The sequence below is a fragment of the Urocitellus parryii genome, chromosome 8 (genome assembly GCF_045843805.1).
Source record: "Urocitellus parryii isolate mUroPar1 chromosome 8, mUroPar1.hap1, whole genome shotgun sequence".
Taxonomy (NCBI): Eukaryota; Metazoa; Chordata; class Mammalia; order Rodentia; family Sciuridae; genus Urocitellus; species Urocitellus parryii.
In genome coordinates, this window is record NC_135538.1 from 84,402,837 (window position 1) to 84,424,279 (window position 21,443).

The following is a 21,443-nucleotide window of genomic DNA, read 5'->3' on the forward strand; positions in this document are numbered from 1 at the left end:
AACATGCCCGCGAGTAACTGAACATCCTTCCCATCTCGGGGGTGGGGTGGAAGCGCGGGGGGGGGGGGGCCTGAAACTCCAAAGTGGCGGTGAGCGAGTTGCCCGGGGCTCCGCCTGACAGCCAAGGCTGGGAGAATGAACTCAGTTCCCTCCGTCAAGAAATTTCCATTTTAATCCGAGAAAGTCATAAAACTGCTAAGTCTCGGCAGTGGCGACAGTGGCCCCAGTGTCTGGGAGAGGAGTTCCAGAGAGTGGGAGCCCAGGGCGCGCCACCTTACCCCCAGATGCTGTATTTTACATGGTTAGAGACGTGCAGTGAGGAGCCACCGGTTGGGTCTCCCACCACCTCTGGCACCTGGGCGGCCCAACACCCACGCTTTTGGTGGAGTGGGAGGCCACAGTTCCTCTGGCTTTCAAAAACAGTGTCGGTAATAAAACATCGCCTTCAGCGTAAGGATGCCAGGCTTGGGGACTTCCTCCAAGAGAGTAGCTTTCCTTTCAAATATGAAAGAAAACAACCACCAAGTTAAGCCCAACTAAGCTTCCACCACAACGCCATGGCAGATAGTTGCAAGGTGGGTTGTTCCGTGTGACTTCCTTCCTTAAATCTAAACCAATAATAAGGCAAAAGTCTTACTTCAGCTATCCCCGCCCTTCCTCGAGATAAATACTCTACCAACTCCCTCTGGTACAGACACCCACGCCTGCGGCAACTATTTTCTGCTTTTGGTAATAGCTTCATTTAAACGATTTGCTTTTATTTTTTATTCTTATCGCTCCTGGTCACCTCAGGTCCTCGCTTTCCCCCCAAAGCTTCTGAGCAGCAGGCACTAGCTCCCAGCTCCGTGCAGCTGGCAGCGGTGCCACGTGACTGTGAGCCAGGCACCAACACTCAGAGCCACTCTTGCTTTCCCCTAATACACTTCACACCCACGCATTGTGGAGGTGCAAGAGAGATTGCTCCTTGCCCTGCCATTCTGGGCAGATGCAGATCGCGTTCTGGAACGAGCTTTCCAATCCTAGAGCTGCGCAGGGACCCCGGCTGAAGGCGGGGGGAGTTCGCTGTTCCTATATTTAGATTCCCCATGGAGTTTCTGTGCAGGGGCTTTCAGGGTGAAGGATCTAGAGACTTAAAATGACTCGTGTACCCGCTTTAAACTTGAAAACCAAAGGTTTTTCGCAGGCAGTAAAATGAAAACCACTTCCTCTAAACCAAGCTGTTTTCCTTGTTAGACTTCTACTACAGCGGTCAGGTTACTTCCATCTCACGTCGCAGTTGGGCAGGAAGTCTCAGGAACGCGAGGCACAGGGACATGTTTCTCTGGAGGAGAGCCAGCTGCTTAATTTTCAAATAATGCTTTCCTGGGGCTCAACAGTAATACTAGTGAAATTGTGATGCTGATTGAGTAAATGCCAATAAACCTTCAAAAAATTAGCTCCGCTGATTGGTAGGGATTTAGAGCTTAGACACACAGCGCAGAGATGGGGATCCGCCCATGTATTCACCGAATTCACCAATACTTAGTGTGAGGGTTGCTAGGAACCCAGAAACCTCGCTTCCCCCTTAAATGTTCCTTCCATCAGGTTTGCATCTTCAAAAGAGGTGGTCAGACAAAACAGCACACAATTTGGCATCAAACACCTCTGCCTGCTCCCACTGGGGAAGACTGGTCTAGCTGCAAACCATAACCATCCTATCTTTCCATTCCCAGGAAAGAAAGGCCAAGTGAGGCTGCTTCTCTGAGAGATTCTTTGTGCCATATTTTCTTTGCCACCCACTAACTTTCCTGGATAGACAGGAATTAACTTTGGGGGAAAATAAAGTGTTGGTGATTAAGCTTTTGTTGTTCCTTTGAATACAGATGTTGCTAGGAAACCGATTTTTATTATTTATTTTTTTGCTGAAATATCAGTAAAGAGGATAGGCATAGTTATCCATGAGTAAAACAATATAGTATATAGTCTATTCATATAATCATATTAGAGCATTATGAAGAAGTAAAGGTAAAGGTAATGAAAACCAGATTTTTCAAAGGCATATGTTAATTGTTACTACACAGTTTGTGATTACATGGGCCTTTCCCATCCTTTGAGAGGGATTTACTTTTACCCATTCCTTTTCTACAAATTGTGTGATGCCTTCCTGAAATTAATGATCCTGGAAACTTACTCTCTGAAGTCTGTATGAAGGCGATTTCAATTGAGCACAATGATTAGAAATATTGATTTCATTGTGTTTCGTACCCTATTGTATTTATCTTCTGAAAGATACTCTGGAGTAGTAATATTGAAAATGCAATACATGAGCTAGAGATGCACACAAAGACTTTCAGTGCCTGCAAAGGAGACAGGATAACTAGATCTGGTATGGGTTCACAAAAATGTCAGTGACCCCATTCCTCTCTTTCTTTCTTCTCCATGTCCTCCAATTTCCCCCAGTCCTTTCAACAGAATGTACACTACCATCAAGTGGCGTTCATGGTTCTGATGAACAGGTGAATTATGTAAATGCCGCTGTTAAGTAATACAGGGGCACTTTGTTATGATGTGAGATTCCTGGGCTAATCAAAGCAGTAAGAATAAACATAATCATTAAACCTTAGAGCAAAAAATAATTAACTGTTGCAAAAATGAAAATTCATGGTTGACTTCTGTTCAACAATTTGCCATGTAGTCTTGGAGTGGAACTGAAGACTCTAAACTTCTAACTAGAGTGTCCTTTAAGCTACATCATTCTTGTTAGTCTTTATTACCCTTCCATCAAATCATAAACCAATAAGCAAAGCAGTTATACTTTCTTCTTTATGCTTCTATTAGTGTATTATAGTTATGCATAATAGTTTGGTTCATTTTTACTTAATCATAAATGAATGAAATTTAATCTGCTCTATTTCAGTCCCTAGTATTTCCCTTACCTCCCTCTGTTCTCCTTCCTCTACTCTGCTGGTCTTCCTTCCATCTAGTTATTTATTTTTAATTGGTGATTTATAGATATACATAAAGGTGGAATTCATTGTGGTATATTTGTACATGCACATAGTGTAATTTTGTCTAATTCATTCCACATTTCCTCCCCTTTCCTGTCTTTCCTCCCTCCCCCTCATTCATCTTCTTCAACTCCACTGGTCTTTCATTTACCCTTATCCACCCACTCCCTATTTTTTCTCCTTAGTTTGCTCCGGTTTCTAAAGAAAAGACAAAACTTGTGACTTTCTGAGCCTGGCTTATTTCACTCAGCATAATGTTGTCCAGTTTTATCCATTTACTAGCCCAGATGCCATAATTTCATTCTTCTTTATGGCTGAGTAAAACTCCATTGTGTATGTGTGTGTGTGTGTGTGTGTGTGTGTGTGTGTGTGTGTATATATATATATATATATATATATATATATATATATATATTCTTAATCCATTCATCTGTTGAAGGGCACATGGGCTGGTTTCATAACTTGGCTAATGGGAATGTGCTGTTACAAACATTGATATGGATGTATCACTATAGTATATGGATTTTAGTTCTTTGGGGTAAATACTGAAGAGTAGGATAGTTGGATCACATGGCAGTTCCATTCTTAGTTTTTTAAGGAATTTCCATACTGTTTCTAGAGTAGTTGTATTATTTTGCAGTCCCACCAATAATATAAATAATAATATATTTACTTTTCTCCCCATGTTATTTGTATTGTTGATGACTGCCTGTTTTGCTGATTCTGATTGGAGTGAGAAGAAATCTCAGTGCAGTTTTGATTTGTATTTCCCTGATTGCTAGTAAAATTGAACATTTTTTTCATGTTAGTCATTTGTGTTTATTTTTTCACAAAGTGTGTTTAATTCTTTTGCCTACTTATTGATCTGGTGGGTTATTTATCTATTTATTTATTTTGGTTTTAAGTTTTTTGAGTTCTTTTTTATATTCTGAATATTAATTCACCATCAGAGGATTAGCCTTCAAAAGATTTTCTCCCATTCCATAGATTCTGTCTTCATGCTTTTAATTATTTACTTGTGTGTGCAGGAGCTTTTAAATTTGATGCTGTCCCACTTGTTGATTCTTATGCTATGTTTTATAGGTATCTTATTGTAACCATTTGCTTAGAAATCCATATTCATCTCCTAATATTTTAAATGTATCAGTACAATGTAACACAGTACCACTTTTTTTTTGTCAATTAAGAATTGTTATCTTTAAGAGATATGATACAAGCTTCACAAGAAGTCTCTCCAACAGAGAATCCAAGACAATTTCAGAGATCCTCTGAGGCTGGCCAGATTGAACAAAGGTGGCAACACAATCAGAATCTCAGGCCTACATCACACAGCGAATGAGGTATGGCCCCTTCAGAACAGCATTTTCACTAAGGATACAGAAAAAATGTGTGTGTGAATGCGTGTAGCTGTAAGGAAAATGCTGGTAGGAGAGCAGAGAAATAGTGCTTCAAAAAGAAAGCACTTCAACAACTTAGTGAGACCCTGTCTTAAAACAAAAACCAGAAAAGGTCTGGGGGTGTGGCTTAGTGGTAAAGTGCGCCTGGATTAAATCACAATCACCTATAACAAAATTTTCTTTAAAAATAAGGAAGGAAGAGGAACAGAGGGAGGGAGGGAGGGAAGGAAGGCAGAGATCCAGAGAGAGATGGAGAAAGAAAGAAAGAGGAAGGAAAGGAGGGAGGGAGGGAGGGAGGGAAGAAGGAGGAAAAGAAGGAAGGAAGGAAAGAAAAGAGCCTCAAAATTTCTGCTTTATTTCAGTGGCTACCAAAATTTATTTGTCTAAGAATTACTAAAATATTATGCTGATCACTTTTTTCAAAGCAAAATAATAGCAAACACTTAGTATTTGTTTAGAATGTGGTGGGTACTTTGGCTTAAATAATTATTTCACTTGTTTCTGAAAATAACTTCAAAAGCATAAACTACAATCATACCCAATTTATAGGAGAAGAAACTCAGGTTAAGATAGTTAATAATTTTTGAAACTGTCAAGAGTTTAGACTATACAGTCAAACTTATTATTATTATTATTTAGTACAAAAACAAAGTTTTAGCACAAAATAAAACCCAGATTTTAACTAGTGATCTTATTTTAACTTTTGAAATTAAAACATAAATAACTGCATCTTTGTAGTTTCTCTTTACTAATGAAAAAGTATTGGAAAGTTTCTCTGTGTTGTTTTAAAGCAAAATTGGGGGTTTCATTTCAAACACAGAAATAGCTTCAATTTCCTTTTCACTGTTCCTGTGGCTATAAGGGTTTCAATGTGTTTATACTATTTTTATTGATATTTTAAAAACAGTCCCCCTGGGCCTCACAGTATGAATTTCTTGAGATTATGTTCACATTTTATTTTCCCTAATACTATTTTCTGTTTTATTAATAAAACCCTATTTATTGTATTTGTCTGTACCTGATTTAATTTTTTTCTGGCATGTTCATATGACACTATGACTATCTTTTAGTCAGCTATTTAAACACATCATTCAGGAAGTACTTTGAATAAGTTACTTGATCTTTTTAAGAACCATATATTTAGAAACTGAGTAAGTTGAAACAGAAGATCTCCTCTGAGCTAGTGTCCTGGAAAATTTTGTTATAATTCTGTGCCCTCTAGTGGTACTTACATTTTACCATTATTTTTCCAAGTTAGGGAAGCATCCTTTATGAGGCTCCCAAAACATATTCATCCCTTCAATGGGCAATCGGTAATCATCAGGTGCAATACTAGCAGGACTGTTATAGAGGTGGGAAATATATACCTTATCATGCTCACAGACTAGTGTGAGAGATGGATAAACAAGTAAGTAATTATAATTTGGTGATGAGTTCAGAAAAGTTCATACAAAATCTCATAGGAACCTGTGGAGGATTTCTTGAAGAATGTGATAAATGAGCTAAGTCTTAAAGAATAACTAGACTTTGATGAATACTAAAGACAGAGCACTCAAAGAGAAGACATTTGAGGAAACATGCAATCTGGAGAGCTGATCATGCTTTGAGAATGATGAGTAGTAGGATTCTACTGGAGTGCAGTTACGTTTTTAAGATGTATCTGTAAGGAAGAAGCAGGAGAAGTAGGGCAGGACTCTATGGCTAAGGGTCTGGGCAAAACTTTGGATTTTATCCTGACAAATTGAGAGCCACTGGAGAATCTTAAGCAAGAGACATGTCACACTCTTATTTCTACTTTCAGAGAAAAATGTTGATGTGGATTGAGCACCCATGAGAGGTACACACTTCTCTAAGACAGGAGAATCAAAGATAAAATGGTACAGTGTTTATGTTGAAAGTTAGTGAGAGCTCCCTAACAATCCAAGCCCATATCCTAAACCTAACTTCCAATTTTCAGGCATGAGTGTCTGAGTGGGTAGTGGTATCATATACATAAATAGGAAAGATTCAAGGGGAGTTCATCTGGGGAAGGAAAATATACTGAGTTGAATTGGCATTGAGTTTGATGCCAATTGGTAGTTGAGATGATGGATTGATGGTTGTATAAACAGATCTGCAGCTTGCAGAGAAGTGAGTTTAAATTTGAGAATCATTAACATATTTATAGGGTGAAATCAATAGGTTGAGATAAGATTACCTGGGGAAGTATGTTTTTAATAAAAGAAACCTGAAGGCCCATCCCTGATGAACACAAGTACTTAAGATATGGAAGCTAGCAGCTCCAGCTTAAAAGAAAAATTCTGGAAAGAATTTGGCATTTTGGATTTATCAAGAAAAATGTAATTTGAAGAAGTTGCTTTTGTTTTATTCCCGAATTGTAGAGATACAAATCAGGTTTGAGTGGAGAGAGGAAAAATTTGAAGATGAGGGAGGGAGGATAGTTATTTTGAAGGTAAGGAAGAGGAAGTAGCAAGCAGAGCGCTTGGGTTTGAGGAAGACTGTAGACAAAAAATACAGTGTTCATCCACCCAAGACCTGAATGGCTGCTTCAGCCTTCTCATAGGTCCTGGCTGAGTTAGCATAGGCATTTGAATAATTGAGTGACAATTTTGATTTATACTATTTCACTTTTAATTGTGAGGTTTGAGACAACTTAAGTATCTTCTGAGTATACGTAGTATGATATTTTTTAACAAAAAACACCATTTTATACCTAACATTTTCCAAAAAGTTCAAGTTGATAAAAACACATTATTATGTTTAAATTATCATGAATAAAGATGTGTGATGGATAAACTGTACATTTTTGCTTAATTTTAGCTATAATGAGAGGCTGAGGAACTGACTGGATCATTCAGGAAAAAAAATTGTTCAACAGGGTTATCAAAATGTGTTGCTAAGAGCTAGAAGAGATACTCAGAGTCCCTCAGGTAGGTCAGGAGTTGGCAAAAGCAGAGACTTTCAAGTTCTTAGAATTTCAACGTTTAGTTTTTTTCCTTTTGTTTATGAGGTTTCTGTGTAAAATTATATTAATAGAAAGGTTGTTTAAAATTATGTTTGAAAACCACTCAACAAAAGAATGTGCCTGTTTGTTGGGATTCTTAGAGTAGCACATCCTGTCCTTTTGAGACTTGGCTCATAAACGAAATGACAGGATGAATAGCCTATTGGAGCAAAAGGAGAAGGCCAGTGACAGAGGTGACAGGCTTGAGATTCTGGCCATCCTGAGTTCTACAGCACTCTGGGTGGACTGCAGATTATGGCAAGAGTTAGGATCAAAATGCTACAAGAACATAGCAAACTTCTGGTAGGAATCTTGTTAGTTAAAAGAGCTAACTTAGAGCAAGAGGCTAATGTGCCTAGCAGGAAGAGCAGAGGAAAGTAGAGTTGCCACCAAGCTGCAGTTTGCCTGTCTGGTGTAAAATTTTGAGAAGATATAACAAGATAAGTTCAATGAAGTAGAGAGAGTGTTACTTGAATGTGTTTTCAAGGTAATTGTTTTTGCTTTTGCATGATATTTTGCCCACTTGAGGCTGAAGCATATTGAGAAATAGAGGGACAAAGCTGATAATTATTTTAAGGAAGAAGATGTTTCCTAATGTGAATAGGAAGATCAAAAATGAGGAAGAAGCTAGGGAACAGTAGACACAATATTGTTTTGGGTAATGAGAATTGAAAATGAAGAAATAAGTAACAAGTATTTAAGTATTTAAAAAATGTATTTGTATTAGTGTATTGTAATTTACATAATAGTGGGTTTCATTATGCCATATTTGTACATGCACATAACATAATTTTGGTCTATCTCATTCTTAGTGCCTTCCTTTTCCTTCTCTTCTTGCCTTTACCTGATCTGCTTCATGGACTCTACTGATCACCATTGTTAGTAGTAGTAGTATTAACCTTATTATTATTTTAATTAGTGCATTAAAGATATTTTTAAATATGCTCAGAATTTAGAGTCAGAAAAGCATAAACTGTGGGACCTGGTTCCTAAATCTCACTAAATATGCATTTGACAATAATAATATGTAGACAACAGGGATTTTGTGAGGATTAGTGTAATAGTTTATGTAAGGGCCTTAGCAAAATGTGGACTCATGCGGGAGTGGGCTGTCGCTCAGCGGCAGAGCGCTTGCTTAGCATGTGTAAGTCACTGGGTTCAATCCTTAGCACCACATAAAAATAAACACATAAAATAAAGGTATGCTGTCTACTTACAACTACAAATAAGTGAATAAATAAATAAATATGTGGACACATGCTAAGTGCTCAGTAAATGTTGACTACTGCTACTTATATTCATGCTTATCAAGATTTATTTTAGATCCAACCTGTGAGTAGCCTGTAATTTGAAATGATAGCTGATTAATTTTTTAAACATCAGATTTTCTAATTGTTAACATTTGGCTAAATGTTAACACTTAACAGTCACAAAAGATTAGAAATATGAACTTATAAAAAAAGAGTAAACCTTGCGATAATGCAGAAGTGAAACTTAAAATTTTGCAGATGATTGCTTCCAGGGTACTATTGTATTTAAATTTAACCGAGTATGTATTTACTATTGTGAAGTTTAAAAACAAATGAAAGCAACTATACCTGATAATATATCAGGCTATACATTCATGGATATATATTTTATTAAATGTTACCAGGCATAACAAAACAAAGGAAACCTTAATGTATATAGCTTTGGGATGTTACTCTGCTTCTAACAACTATATTCAAGTGGTAATCCTTTCCCTTTAAATATATATATTTTAGATGTCTGACAATATGGTTGAATTCCTTAATCCAGAATATCTGTGAATTTATGATTCTAGAGTGTCTCTGGATGACAGAGGTTTGAGAATTGGTGTAATTCTTAGAAAAATAAAAAAGCATGCTTATAATTTTGCACACAACTTATAAGATTCACTGACCCTTGGAAATAATTAGTAAAACCTGAGATTTGTGGTTCTTAGATTATGAGAATATTATTATATTTTTCTTAAAAATATGAATTTAGTTATTTATGTTTCATGTTTGCAGTGGGGGTAATAACATCTAGATCATGGGATTTTGTGAGAATTATGTGTAATATTTTATGTAAGGGCCTTAGCAAAAACATGAGACAGGGCCCCCATATGTTGTCCAGGCTGTCCTCAAACTCTTTTGCTCAAGCAGTCCTTCTGATTCAGCCTCCCAACTAGCTGGGACTACAGGCATGTGCCACATGCCCACCTCTTTAAAAAGTATATATATATATATATATATATATATATATATATATATATACTCACACATATATATTTTTTTAATTAAATTAAATTTTTAGCTGATACAGAAAACCACAAAGATTATACATATTAAAAAGTTACAATGTGATGTTTTGAATGTATATTTGCACAATTAGGTTAAACATATCTATCTCTTTGAACATTTATTAATTCTTTATGATGAAAACATCCAAAAACATTTGCTATCTATATGACACATTTGTGGTCTACAGTTACTCAACTTTTTTTGGTTTTCGGTGTACACAACATCTTTATTTTTTTATTTTTATGTGTTGCTGAGGATCGAACCCAGTGCCCCGGGCATGCCAGTCGAGCGTGTTACAGTTTGAGCCACATCCCCAGCCCCCAACTTCCTTATTTCTAATTACAATTTAGTATCCATTTTTTCAGACTTTCCCCACCCTTCTCTACTCCCTATTCTCCCCAGCCTCTGGTAACATTCATTCTACTGTCAATTTTCACAAGACCAACTTTTTTTTTATATCTTGCATATGAGGGAGATCATGTAGTACTTTTCTTTTTGTGCCTATTTTCACTTAACATAATGATCTCCATTTCTATTCATGTTGTTGCAATGACAGGATTTCATTTTTTTTTGATCTGGCTGAATACAAACATCTTTGAATTATAACAAACTATTTTGAAATTATAGCAACTTAATGTGATTATAAAAATAAGAAAAAAAGAAACAGAAAATATTCTAATAAAAATTCTAGACATGTACTCGTTTCCTTCCCACATGCTAAATTTTCAATATCTTACTTTATATCTTTCCATATTGCCAGTGTAGTCATTATTATTACTTTGAATAGTTTTGGTTTTTAGTCTTCATATTAAAGATATCAATGGTTTATGTACCATGTTTATAAGATAAGAGCATTCTGAATTTTTTTGCATAATTACTCTTACTAGTGAGCTTTACACTTTCCAATGTTTTATTCTTATTGATTGTTTTTGTTTTTCAGTTTGAAGCACTACCTTCAGCATTTCTTTTAAGACAGATCTGCTAGAGACATATTCTCTCAATTTTTGTTTGTCTGAGAATGTCTTTATCCGTCCTTCATATTTAAATAGCTTTACTGAGTATAGTATTCTTGGTTGGCAGGGTTTTTCTTCCCTTAAGTCTTGCAAAATATCTCATGCCACTCTCCTGGCCTGTAAATTCCTTCTGAAAAGTCTGCTATGAGGCAAATTGGTACAACCCTATGTTTTGTTTTTTCCTCTAGCTGCCTTCAGCATCTTCTCTACCTTTCATCTTTAAGAGCTTGATTATAACATATCATGGAGAAGACTTGATTGAGCAATTTTTTTTTCTACCAGGTATTGAACTCAGGAATGCTTAACCATTGGGTCACATCCCCAGCCCTTTTTATTTTGAGACAGGGTATCACCAAGTTGCTGAGATCAACTTTGAACTTGCAATCTTCCTGCCTCAGTCTCCCTAGTTGCTGTTACTATAGGCATGCACCACAGCACCTGTCTTGGTTGAGCTACATTTGACTGACTTTGGACCTTCCTGTACCTGCTATTGATATCTTCTGTTTCAAATTTCACTGAGCATGTATTTAGTTTAAGGATTCCAGTATCATTACATGAAATTTTCTCCATTTCTAAAAGTTTCTCTGTCAGAGTAATTAATTATTTGTGTTTTGAAATGCATTAAGTTTCCATAAAACAGCATTTTAAATTCTCCATCTGAGGATTCATCTCTACTGGTTACCATCTGGTTAAGTTTCTGGCATTGTATTTTTACCATTAGGTGAGGTCATGGTCTCCTGAAAGCTCTTGCTTAGTATGCAATGTCCTTTGGGAATTTAAGGATTTATGTATTAATTGCAGTTTTTGTAATCTCTCTCTGTGCCTGTCTTGCCAGAAATTTTAAGCAAACTGTTTATTTTCTCTGAACCTGTAACTATTTCTGCTATTTCAGCACTAGATCACACCTAAGTCCAAGTTTGCCATCAGTTCACCATTGGAATGTTGTCACTGTTTCACTACTAAAGGATGACTTAAGCCCAGGTTTATCTAAAGTTTATAGTTGGTTTGCTGTACAACATGACCTGAGGGAGTACCTAGAAAAGAGTAGTTGATACCCTCAAGCCTCTCCCTAGGATTGAATTTGGCCTACGTGCCTCATCTACATTCATGGCCTATGGTTAGACACTGAGTTATTATGCTTGACTAGGCAGAATCACCATATATGGACTAGCCATAAGCTCCTGAGCCATTGTTGTGGCCAGCAATGCTGTAAAGCTGTATTACATCCTGAGCTCACAACTTACAAAGACATAAATTGCTCTGGGGCAGGACCAAGGCCCACATTGCTAAGGAGTGCCCTCTGTTGAGGTGGACTAATGGCCAATGACCCCTGCAACCAGCCACATAAGTCCAATGGACTGGGGCTGAACAGAAGTCCAACAGACTAGGGATGTTTGTCTCTGCCTGGCTCAGGGATGTTTCAGAGACTACATCTACAAGCATTACCCTGGGTGTAGGAGTCATTAGGATCTGCCTAGTGTTAGGTTTTACTATCCTGGCAATGATTTACAAGGCAAAGTCTAACTTAATCCATGCCTGCTGCCTAATGTTGGGGTAGTGATGGCAAAGGTATTCTCCTGGAATATATATATATATATATATATATATATATATATATATATATATATATATTTTTTTTTTTTTTTTTTCATAACATATGCTGGACCAGGTTATGCTCAAGTCTCACAAATGCAAGAGCCTGCAGTCTCAGTGGTACACTAGACCCACACCACAACTACAACTGGTAGTGATGCAGGCTAAAACATAAGTCCATTCCACCAATTATGGGCTGGTCTAGAGCCTTCATTTATAAGCATAGGGCTGGGGATAGCTTTGCTACCCACAGTTGGTGGACTAGTGGTGGAAATAGTCACTTGGTAACCAAGGCTAATGCTAAGCTTGGTCACACCTGAATTTCATAGTTCCAAGTGTTTGTATAGTCTGGGGAAGAGGGATATGCCCCAGCTCAACTTCAAGGCTGGCAATGATGTAGAGCATAACCTGTACCTACTGAATTACAAGTCTCTGCCTGATACTGGAACAGATCTAAAAGCTTTGTTTGTGTAATCTGACTTAAATGTAGAGGACTTTGGCTTCTTCCTGGTCCTGTCTGGCACCAAAGCAGGTGTGTCTCTGAGCTCCAAGACAAAGTCCTATGTTTGCATTCATGCCCTGCTCCTCATCAGGTGGAGTCTTGTTCCCTGCTCTGCTGCCTGAGATTGGAGGAGACAGTCAACTACCTCACCAATCAGTTCTCGGGTCTCAGTCTTTGGGTATTGTCCTGAGGGAAAGTTGGACTCTATCCAGCACCGAATTTCATCATGATGGCTTAATGCCCAATTTCATGCCTAAGGCATGGACTTAATTTCCTTCTCCTCCTCTCTAGTTTTATTTTATTTTTATGTGGTGCTGAGGATCTAACCCAGTGCCTTCCACATGGAATGCGAGCACTCTACCACTGAACTATAACCCCAGCACCCTCCTCCCCTATTTAAGTCAGTTTTTTTCATTGCTGTGTCTAAAGGACCCCACCAACACAATTGTAGAGGAGATTTATTTGAGGGCTCATGGTTTCAGGGGTCTCTATCCATAAAAGCTAGCTCCATTGATATTCCAGGTGAGGCAGAACATCATAATGTTCATGGTGGGAGAGTGTGGCAGAGGGAAGCAGCTCACATCATGGTGATCAGGAAGAAGAGAGAGAGTTCTCTACTTGCCAGATACAAGTAAGTATCTCAAAGCCATGCCCCAATTTCCACCTCCTCCAGCCACACCCTACTGCTTTAGTTACCACTCAGTTAATCCCTATCAGAGGGTAATTAATTGGGTTAAGACTCTCACAACTCAATCATTTCTCCTCTGAACCTTCTCACATTGTCTCACATGTGAGTTTTTGGGGTACAAAAAGCTCATATCCAAACCATAACATCCCCCAAGTAAAAGACATCTTTCTTCAAGCTGTTTGGAGCTGAGAGAGTAGTAGTGCCAGCAACTCTATATTTCCTCTCTTCTTCAATGCATCTTTTATTTTTATTATACTAGCACCAGGCATAGGGGTTCTCATCCAGCTTCCTTAGCTCCTGTGAAGGCAGTATGATGCATGAATAACTGTCCAAACTTCGTTCACCTCCCTGGAATAGCCAATGCTCTTTCTTCTCAACTTCAATTAGGAATACTTTCCTGACACTTCTATCAAGGGGTTTTAAAACAATAAGGTTGGTGGTCATCATAAAGTCCTTGAATTGATAGAATGAAATTCTGGATCTCAGTTATGACTCTTCCTACTAAAATGAGTCCTTGAATTCTTATTACTCACTTCATATGGTTATAGTGTAGGAGCACATTCACTCAGAGTAATGATATTCCTATTCCAAATTAATCTTCCAAAGTTTGTATATTTTAAATTCAAGTGTGTGTGTGTGTGTGTGTGTGTGTCTGTGCATGTATAGTTTAGTGTATAAACATATAAACATATGTATTGACATAATTGAAGTTCAATGCTTTAAAATATTGTCCAACAAAACTTACAGAGCATCAGGAAACTGTCCATGCAGTATGAGGGAAGATTATGGGCCAGCCAGGGTCTCATCTCTGTTAAATGGATTATAGTCATTTCTATGCTTAAATTCTTTCCACTGTTGTATGACTGCTTCACTGTCATGGAAAATACTCATCTTTTTTCTTGTCAGTCATCCTCAAGAGTTGGCCCTTGGTCCCACATTGGTGATGGAGTCCTACTACTGATTTATTGGCTTTCACAATGCCAGCTGTCTACCTACCCACCCACTTGAATCTCAGGATGTCATCTTGACTCTAGCATCATGTTTTGTATATGAGTGAGTGTGTGTGTGTGTGTGTGTGTGTGTGTGTTGGATAACCTACTGAATAACTATGTCAAAAATAAAACCCACCTTTCTGCTTAGCAGACTGTTTCCTCCCCGAAGTCTGCCAATGGGGCTATTCTCCCCAACCCTTGCTTGGGCTCCTGAAGATGGAACTGTCAAAGTTCAGTTCTACAGTGGTTCGCTGGATCATGAAAAATTTTACTTCAGTTTAGACCAGACTCATATTTCAGTCTCCCAGTGAAAATTTATTCATTTATCCATTGATAAATTCAGTCAAAAATTGTTGAGGTCCTGCTGTGTTTCAAAAGTGTAGAACAAGCATTATTCCTAATGTAGTCTGTTGTTTACTGAAATTTTTTAAAAGCTTGAACCCCTTTTCAAAGCAAACGTAAATACATAATGATAAAAATACAGAATGATTTTTTAAAAAGATGGCCTCAAACTTGATAATTCAAAACCAACTTGCATGTTTTATAAAATTTCATTCATCTAGAATTAATTCTTTACACCAGTGATGATTTGAGTCCCCAGAGAATGTCTGTAATGTCTAGAGATGATTTTATTTAGCACTATGCTAGGTAAGTAGGAGAGTGTGGGAAAGCAATACTACCGGTATTCAGTGGGTGGAGGACAGGAATGCTACCAAACATTCTACAATATATAGGACATCTTCCACAAGAAAAGTTATCCTACACAAAATGCCAATAGTGCCAAAGTTGAAGAACCTTGATAACATTTAAAGGTATTGAGATGGGGAGTTTTTCTTGCCGTTATTTCATAAAATATTTTGGTCAGTATACTATTATTTTCTGCATTTAGAATTTTAAATTTTAGTATATGCCTAGGAAATGATGGTAGATATAAAACATATGAAAAACATTTTTCTTACTCAAGAGAAAAATCCCTCAATGTACGATACCAGGAAAGGTTGACAAGTCCCAGATCTAGCTCTACTATTCTAGAAGGTTAAGAAAGTATCAATATTCTTTTTACCTAAAAATTTCATTCTCATATAAATGAAAGAAGCAGATCATCTGGGAAACAGATGAACAGACAGTTGGTAAGGGTTTTGAGGGCTCCTTGAAGCATTATTTCTTGATTGCATTAGAATATAGATCCTTCAAATAACTCCATAGCTTTATTCAAACTTTATCTAATTCCATATAAATTTATACAGTAGTTCTTGAGATAAGAATGGTAATAAAGTGCCAATCATCAAATTAGAATAACTATGATATATAGCTGACTATTCCCCAATTCACTAGAGTTGTATTCTGAGAGATTCAATCATTGGACATTTGATTTGAGTGTAATTTTAATGCAAATATTTCCATTTTGGTTACTGTATTTTTTTGAGAATTTTAATGAAAACACATTTCTTGTGGTAATCGCAAGTTATATCAAACCCACATTATTTGTTTTTTTCTTTAGTTAAAAATATATGAATGTATTATAGTAAGTAATTTTCACACATAACAACGGTCTCTGGGCTAGAAGGAAATCTGTTAGAATGAGAAAATATCATAAGGAAAAAAGTGAGTTAATACATTTTCTTACTGAATAAATTTATCTATAGTTGTATAACAAAGTTTGTTTTAACCTCTTTTGCTAAATTTATGATTATTTTCTGGACTTCTTTATTTTTTATATATACACACATATAGACATATGAGCACATAGAACCTCCAAAATATTGATTTTATTTTTACCTTCACTTGCTTACCACACTCATTAAACTTCTTTGTTCTAGAAAAGAAAGTTATTATTTTAAGGAAAATAAATTACTTGTCAAATTTGAATTAAAAATTCTTCCTTAATATTCCTACTTCCTTAATATTCCTTCAATGACATTCCAATTTTTGCTTTCGACAAAAATGATTCAACATGTGTTAGATAATTTTCTGTTATGAATTCTACTGGAAAATCAGAGATTTTACCTTCTTATTATCTAATAACTATTTAATCTATTAATAAACTTGGATATATTGTTTAGTCTATTTGCTCCACAATTTTCTCATTTTTCAAAATGGAAGACAATAAAAAGGATTTCTGGGAAAAGAATTAAATTATATAACACATGCAAAGTACCTTACACCAGTAGGTGCTCTGAAAATGCTAAATAACACCTAAAGAGGCCTTTACAGTTTTGCTGTTGGTGGGAGAAGGAGAGTATTTTAGGAAAAAAATTTGGAGTTACAACATGTTGATATGGTTGTGTATTTATTTATTTTTTTTTTGTGTGTGTGTGAAGGAACATGATTAACTGGCAAATTCAACATTACTTAGGCATACAAATTATCATGTTTTTAGTAGTTCCAAAGCTAAAGTAAACATTAACATAAATATATAAAAGTACTTATGTACATGAATTTAAATAATCTTCACTTCTTATTCTGTTTTTTTTTCATTTAACTTTTTGTTCCAAGTCTCCTACTCCTATAACACATCATATATTTAACATAGCCATTGAATTTTAGAGTTGAGATGGAGTTTAGAACCCTTTGAATCAATGCATACATTTTAAAATTTATTCTACATTTGAAATTTTAACTCTTTGTTGAAAAAGTCAATATACACCCTTCTAAATGTTTTCTTTTATTTTGTCCTGCAAAAATTATGTGAAGTATTAGTGTTCTTCCTATTTTTGAGATGTAGAAATAAGCTCAGAAATGTTGATCAATTATTCAGGATTAGCAAACAGTAATGGTAAAGTAGGAACTTAAACAATGGCTGACTCCAGAGACTGTGATCTTAACAGTGAAATCATAATGTACCCCCATGTAAATGCTCTTAGGAATACAGTATTGTTTATTTGGTAATTTTACTAATAGCCACATTTGAAAGAACAAAGAACACAACTGCAAAGACCCCAAAACACTGATGAAGGTCTTTAAAAATCAGGAGAGAAGAATTAGTCACTTCTCAGTATAGATGTCTTGCTCCTGGGGGATTCTGTACCTTAAGATGATGAGTATATCTATTAAGAATGTATTTAGCTGCACTCAATTCACAATAGCTAAACTGTGGAACCAAACTAGATGCCCTTCAATAGATGAATGGATAAAGAAACTGTGGCATATATACACAATGGAATATTACTCAACCTTAAAGAAGAATGAAGTTATGGCATTTGCAGGTAAATGGTTGGAGTTAGAGAATATCATGGTAAGTGAAATAAGCCAATCCCCCAAAACCAAAGGCCAAACGTTTTCTCTGATAAATGGATTCTGATCCATAATAGGTGTGGGGGACAGGGAAAAATGGAGGAATTTTGGATTGGGCAGAGGGGAGTGAGGGTAGAGGTATGGGAATAGGAAATATGGTGGGATAAGATGGACATTATTACCTTATGTACATGCACAAATGGTGTGACTCTGCTTTATGTACAACCAAAGAAATGAAAAGTTGTGCTCCATTTGTGTACAATGAGTCAAATGCATTCTGCTGTCATGTACAACTAATTAGGACAAATAATAAAAAAGAATGTGTTTACCTGCAAATAGAAAACTTCCCTGAAACACTAATTTAAGTACATTTTATTTGTTTCAAGCAGAGAAGTCTTTAGTAGAGAAGGTGACCCTCTGCTAAACCATTAAGGCCTCACCTTTTCTGTCTGGCACTTCTGCCTTCTTAGCATGTGTCTTTGATTTCTGATGCTCATAATCATGACCTTTCTATCTCCAGACACTTTCTGATTTCCAGATCAGAATAACAGGGAAGGCTCAAGGGCAAAATGCAATTTGCCTTTTATTCAGAAATGATGTCCCCCTGTGGGATTTCTCATTGGCCAGAACTACCACATGTACAGTCTTAAATGCATTGTAAATTATTTTAGTTGAATTCATTGAAAAGTAAGAATTGAAATACACCTAATTAAAAGAAGTGAGGAATGAATACACAACAAATAGTGCCTACAATTGTTCACCCTTTGACTACCCAACTTCATCTGTGTAACTCTTCATGATCACAGAACACACTCTACTCTCCTGGCCAAAGCTCATCAAAGTACTGAATCAACCTCAAAGTGGATACTTTTGGATGAGGTGAACTTTGCTTTATCAGATCTAAATTTGGATTCTGGTAGACTGGTAAGTTAGATGCTTCCAAATAAATGTCCTAGCAGGGCTGGAGTTGTGGCTCAGTGGTGGAGCACTAGCTTAGCATGTGTGAGGCACTGGGTTTGATTCTCAGCACCACGTATTAATGAATAAAATAAAGGTCTATTGAAAACTAAAAAAATATTTTAAAAAATAAAATAATAAAATAAATGCCGTGAGCACATCATAAAGAAGTGTTGAGACAAAATAATAATAATAATAATAATAATAATAATAATAATAATATCATCTTCCATTAAGGAAAGAGCATGAAGGAAAACAGAGTGGCAGAAGTAGAATAAAGTAGAATTGGACAGGAAGAGAAAAATTTCTTGTTCTGTAACTACAGTAACTCTCATTATCCTGGCTTCTGGCCTCTGGAGGAATGTCACTTCTCTAATTAATTAGCACAGCCATATTTAGGGATGTCGCACTCAAAGGAGGATGTACTCATGGAAGGCTGCTCCACTCTAGTAATTTGATTCCTGTTGATATAAACTTGGGTGCTGGAATTGCATTAGGGACCGAACAACCTCAGGCTATTGTCAAGCATAATTACTGTGGCCAGTGTATTAGCTGCTAATGAATTCTGTGTGAAAGGAACCAAAGGCAGAAATCTGGTCTACAGCATTAGTTATAAGGCTCCAAACCATGAAACTTTTCTATCACCTCTCCAGCCCTTTGGCTACACTTTGGTTAATACTTTGAGGCAGTTTAAAATAATAAAAATCCTTCCTGTGATCTTTGCCAGCGGCCAACCTGGGTTATGTAGCTGAAAATTCCTACTAGAATTGATTCAGAAAGAACTGTGAGCTTGGTCTATCTTCTTCCATCAGCTTTCATTTCAGGTACCAAAGAAGATGGTTTGATAAACTTCCAAGAACCTTGTCAAAAGCCTTTCATGCACAGACAGAGAGCTTCTTCCTTCGAAAAGCAGAATTCTCTTCCTTCTGGTTGTTGACCTGCTAGCCCTAGTCTGACCTCATCTCTCATAGGACTTTTTTGGAAGTAGAAAATTGGCCACACGACACAGACTATTATGAATTTTTGGTTTATTTCATTTAACATTTCAGACTTCAGTTGGCAAACTGAGTTCATCCCAGGTCAAGCATGCAAATAGCTAACTACCACTCATCAAGAACCGACACTTTTCCAGGCTGTGCATGATTGGGCCCTCTGTTACTTGTAGTGTTCCTGGTAGCAATCTCTTTCAGATCTGGTTCTCAGGTAAGAAAGCAATAGCTCTCTCTGATTAATTAAAAGGTGTCAATTTAGAGAATATTGTATTATACACATTATTGAAGACATCACTTGGGTACCAGGCCCAAGACTAATCATTGGGACAATACCCAAACCATGCAAAATTGGTCTGTCTATTGATATGCCATAGTTAAAATCTGTATTTTATGAGACTTTTCTTTTCCTTCCTATCTTTTCTTCCTTCCTTCCTTCCTTCCTTCCTTCCTTCCTTCCTTCCTTCCTTCCTTCCTTCCTTCCTTCCCTCCCTCCCTCCCTCCCTTCCTCTGAAGGTTGAACTCAGGGGCATTTGACTACTGAGATATACACCTAGTCCTTTTACTTTTTATTTTGTGACAGGGTCTCACTAAGGTAGTGAGGCAGGCCTGTTCTCGCAATCCTCCTGCCTCAGCCTCCCAAGTCCTTGGGATTACTGGAGTGTTCTACCATGCCTGGGTGAACTTTTCTTTGTTGTACTGCAGTTGCCAACAACATGTTGTTTCATCTAGCTAGCTGCTGATCTTAAAACAAACACAACTCCATAAGTCCAGTCACTCTTAGTTGGGTCTCTTTTTTGATGTTGTTCACCCCTCAATCAAAGTTTTAAATTGGAACATCCTAAGTCTTTTTTTTTTTTTTCCTCTATCTTGGTGTCATACACTATTACATTAAGGAATTCCTGAAAGTAAGAAATTTAAGAAGAGATTTACGTGTCAGAACATGTGATCAATTTTCACTGCAAATAGTGAGAGGTACACCTTATGAATGCTTCCTTGAAAGAGCTCAAATCTCAGACTATGAATTCTAAAGCCTAAGGACAAAAATCATATTCAATGTCATCAGTCTCTTGGAATCAGGACCAGAAGATCATAATTTACCAAAAACACTGATGAAAAATAAGAAAAGGTCTATTTTATTATAAAGTTATTAGTGGGTAATGCCAGAAAAGGATGTATTGCTTACATAAGTAATTCAAAATGCTTGTTAAATGAACACACGTATAAAATTCTATGCACAGATATAGGCATTACTTGCAATTTGGATAATTTTGCTTTCTAAGTGAATAGTAGAGAGCAAATATTTTTATAAACACACACATATATATCTGATTAAAGGTACATATACTAAGTAACATAATAAAAAACCATACTACTGGCATTTTGTTTCTGGCATTGTAGAATAAAATGTAATAATCTATTCTCACTTAGAAGCAAAAAATTCTAATGAAAAAGATAATTTTGACAGGTAAATGAAGCACCTGAAAATACTTACTAATCATTAGAAGAATGTAAAATTTAATTTTCAAAGAATGTTGAGGCTGGGGGCAGATAGTGGTGGGAGATAAAGCTATTCAAGGTAGAATCTAATGAGTGATTCTCCCTGTATAGAATTCCAGGGGACTGGATCTTCAATTAAAGGAAAAAAGAAAGAAGGAATAATTTCCTGTTATTAAACTGCACTAGATTTATGGGGGAGTGATATATACTAATTATTCTTAATAGGTAAGAAAATAAACATTTGCAGATTTTCATATCATATGGGCCTAGCAATTAGGGAAATG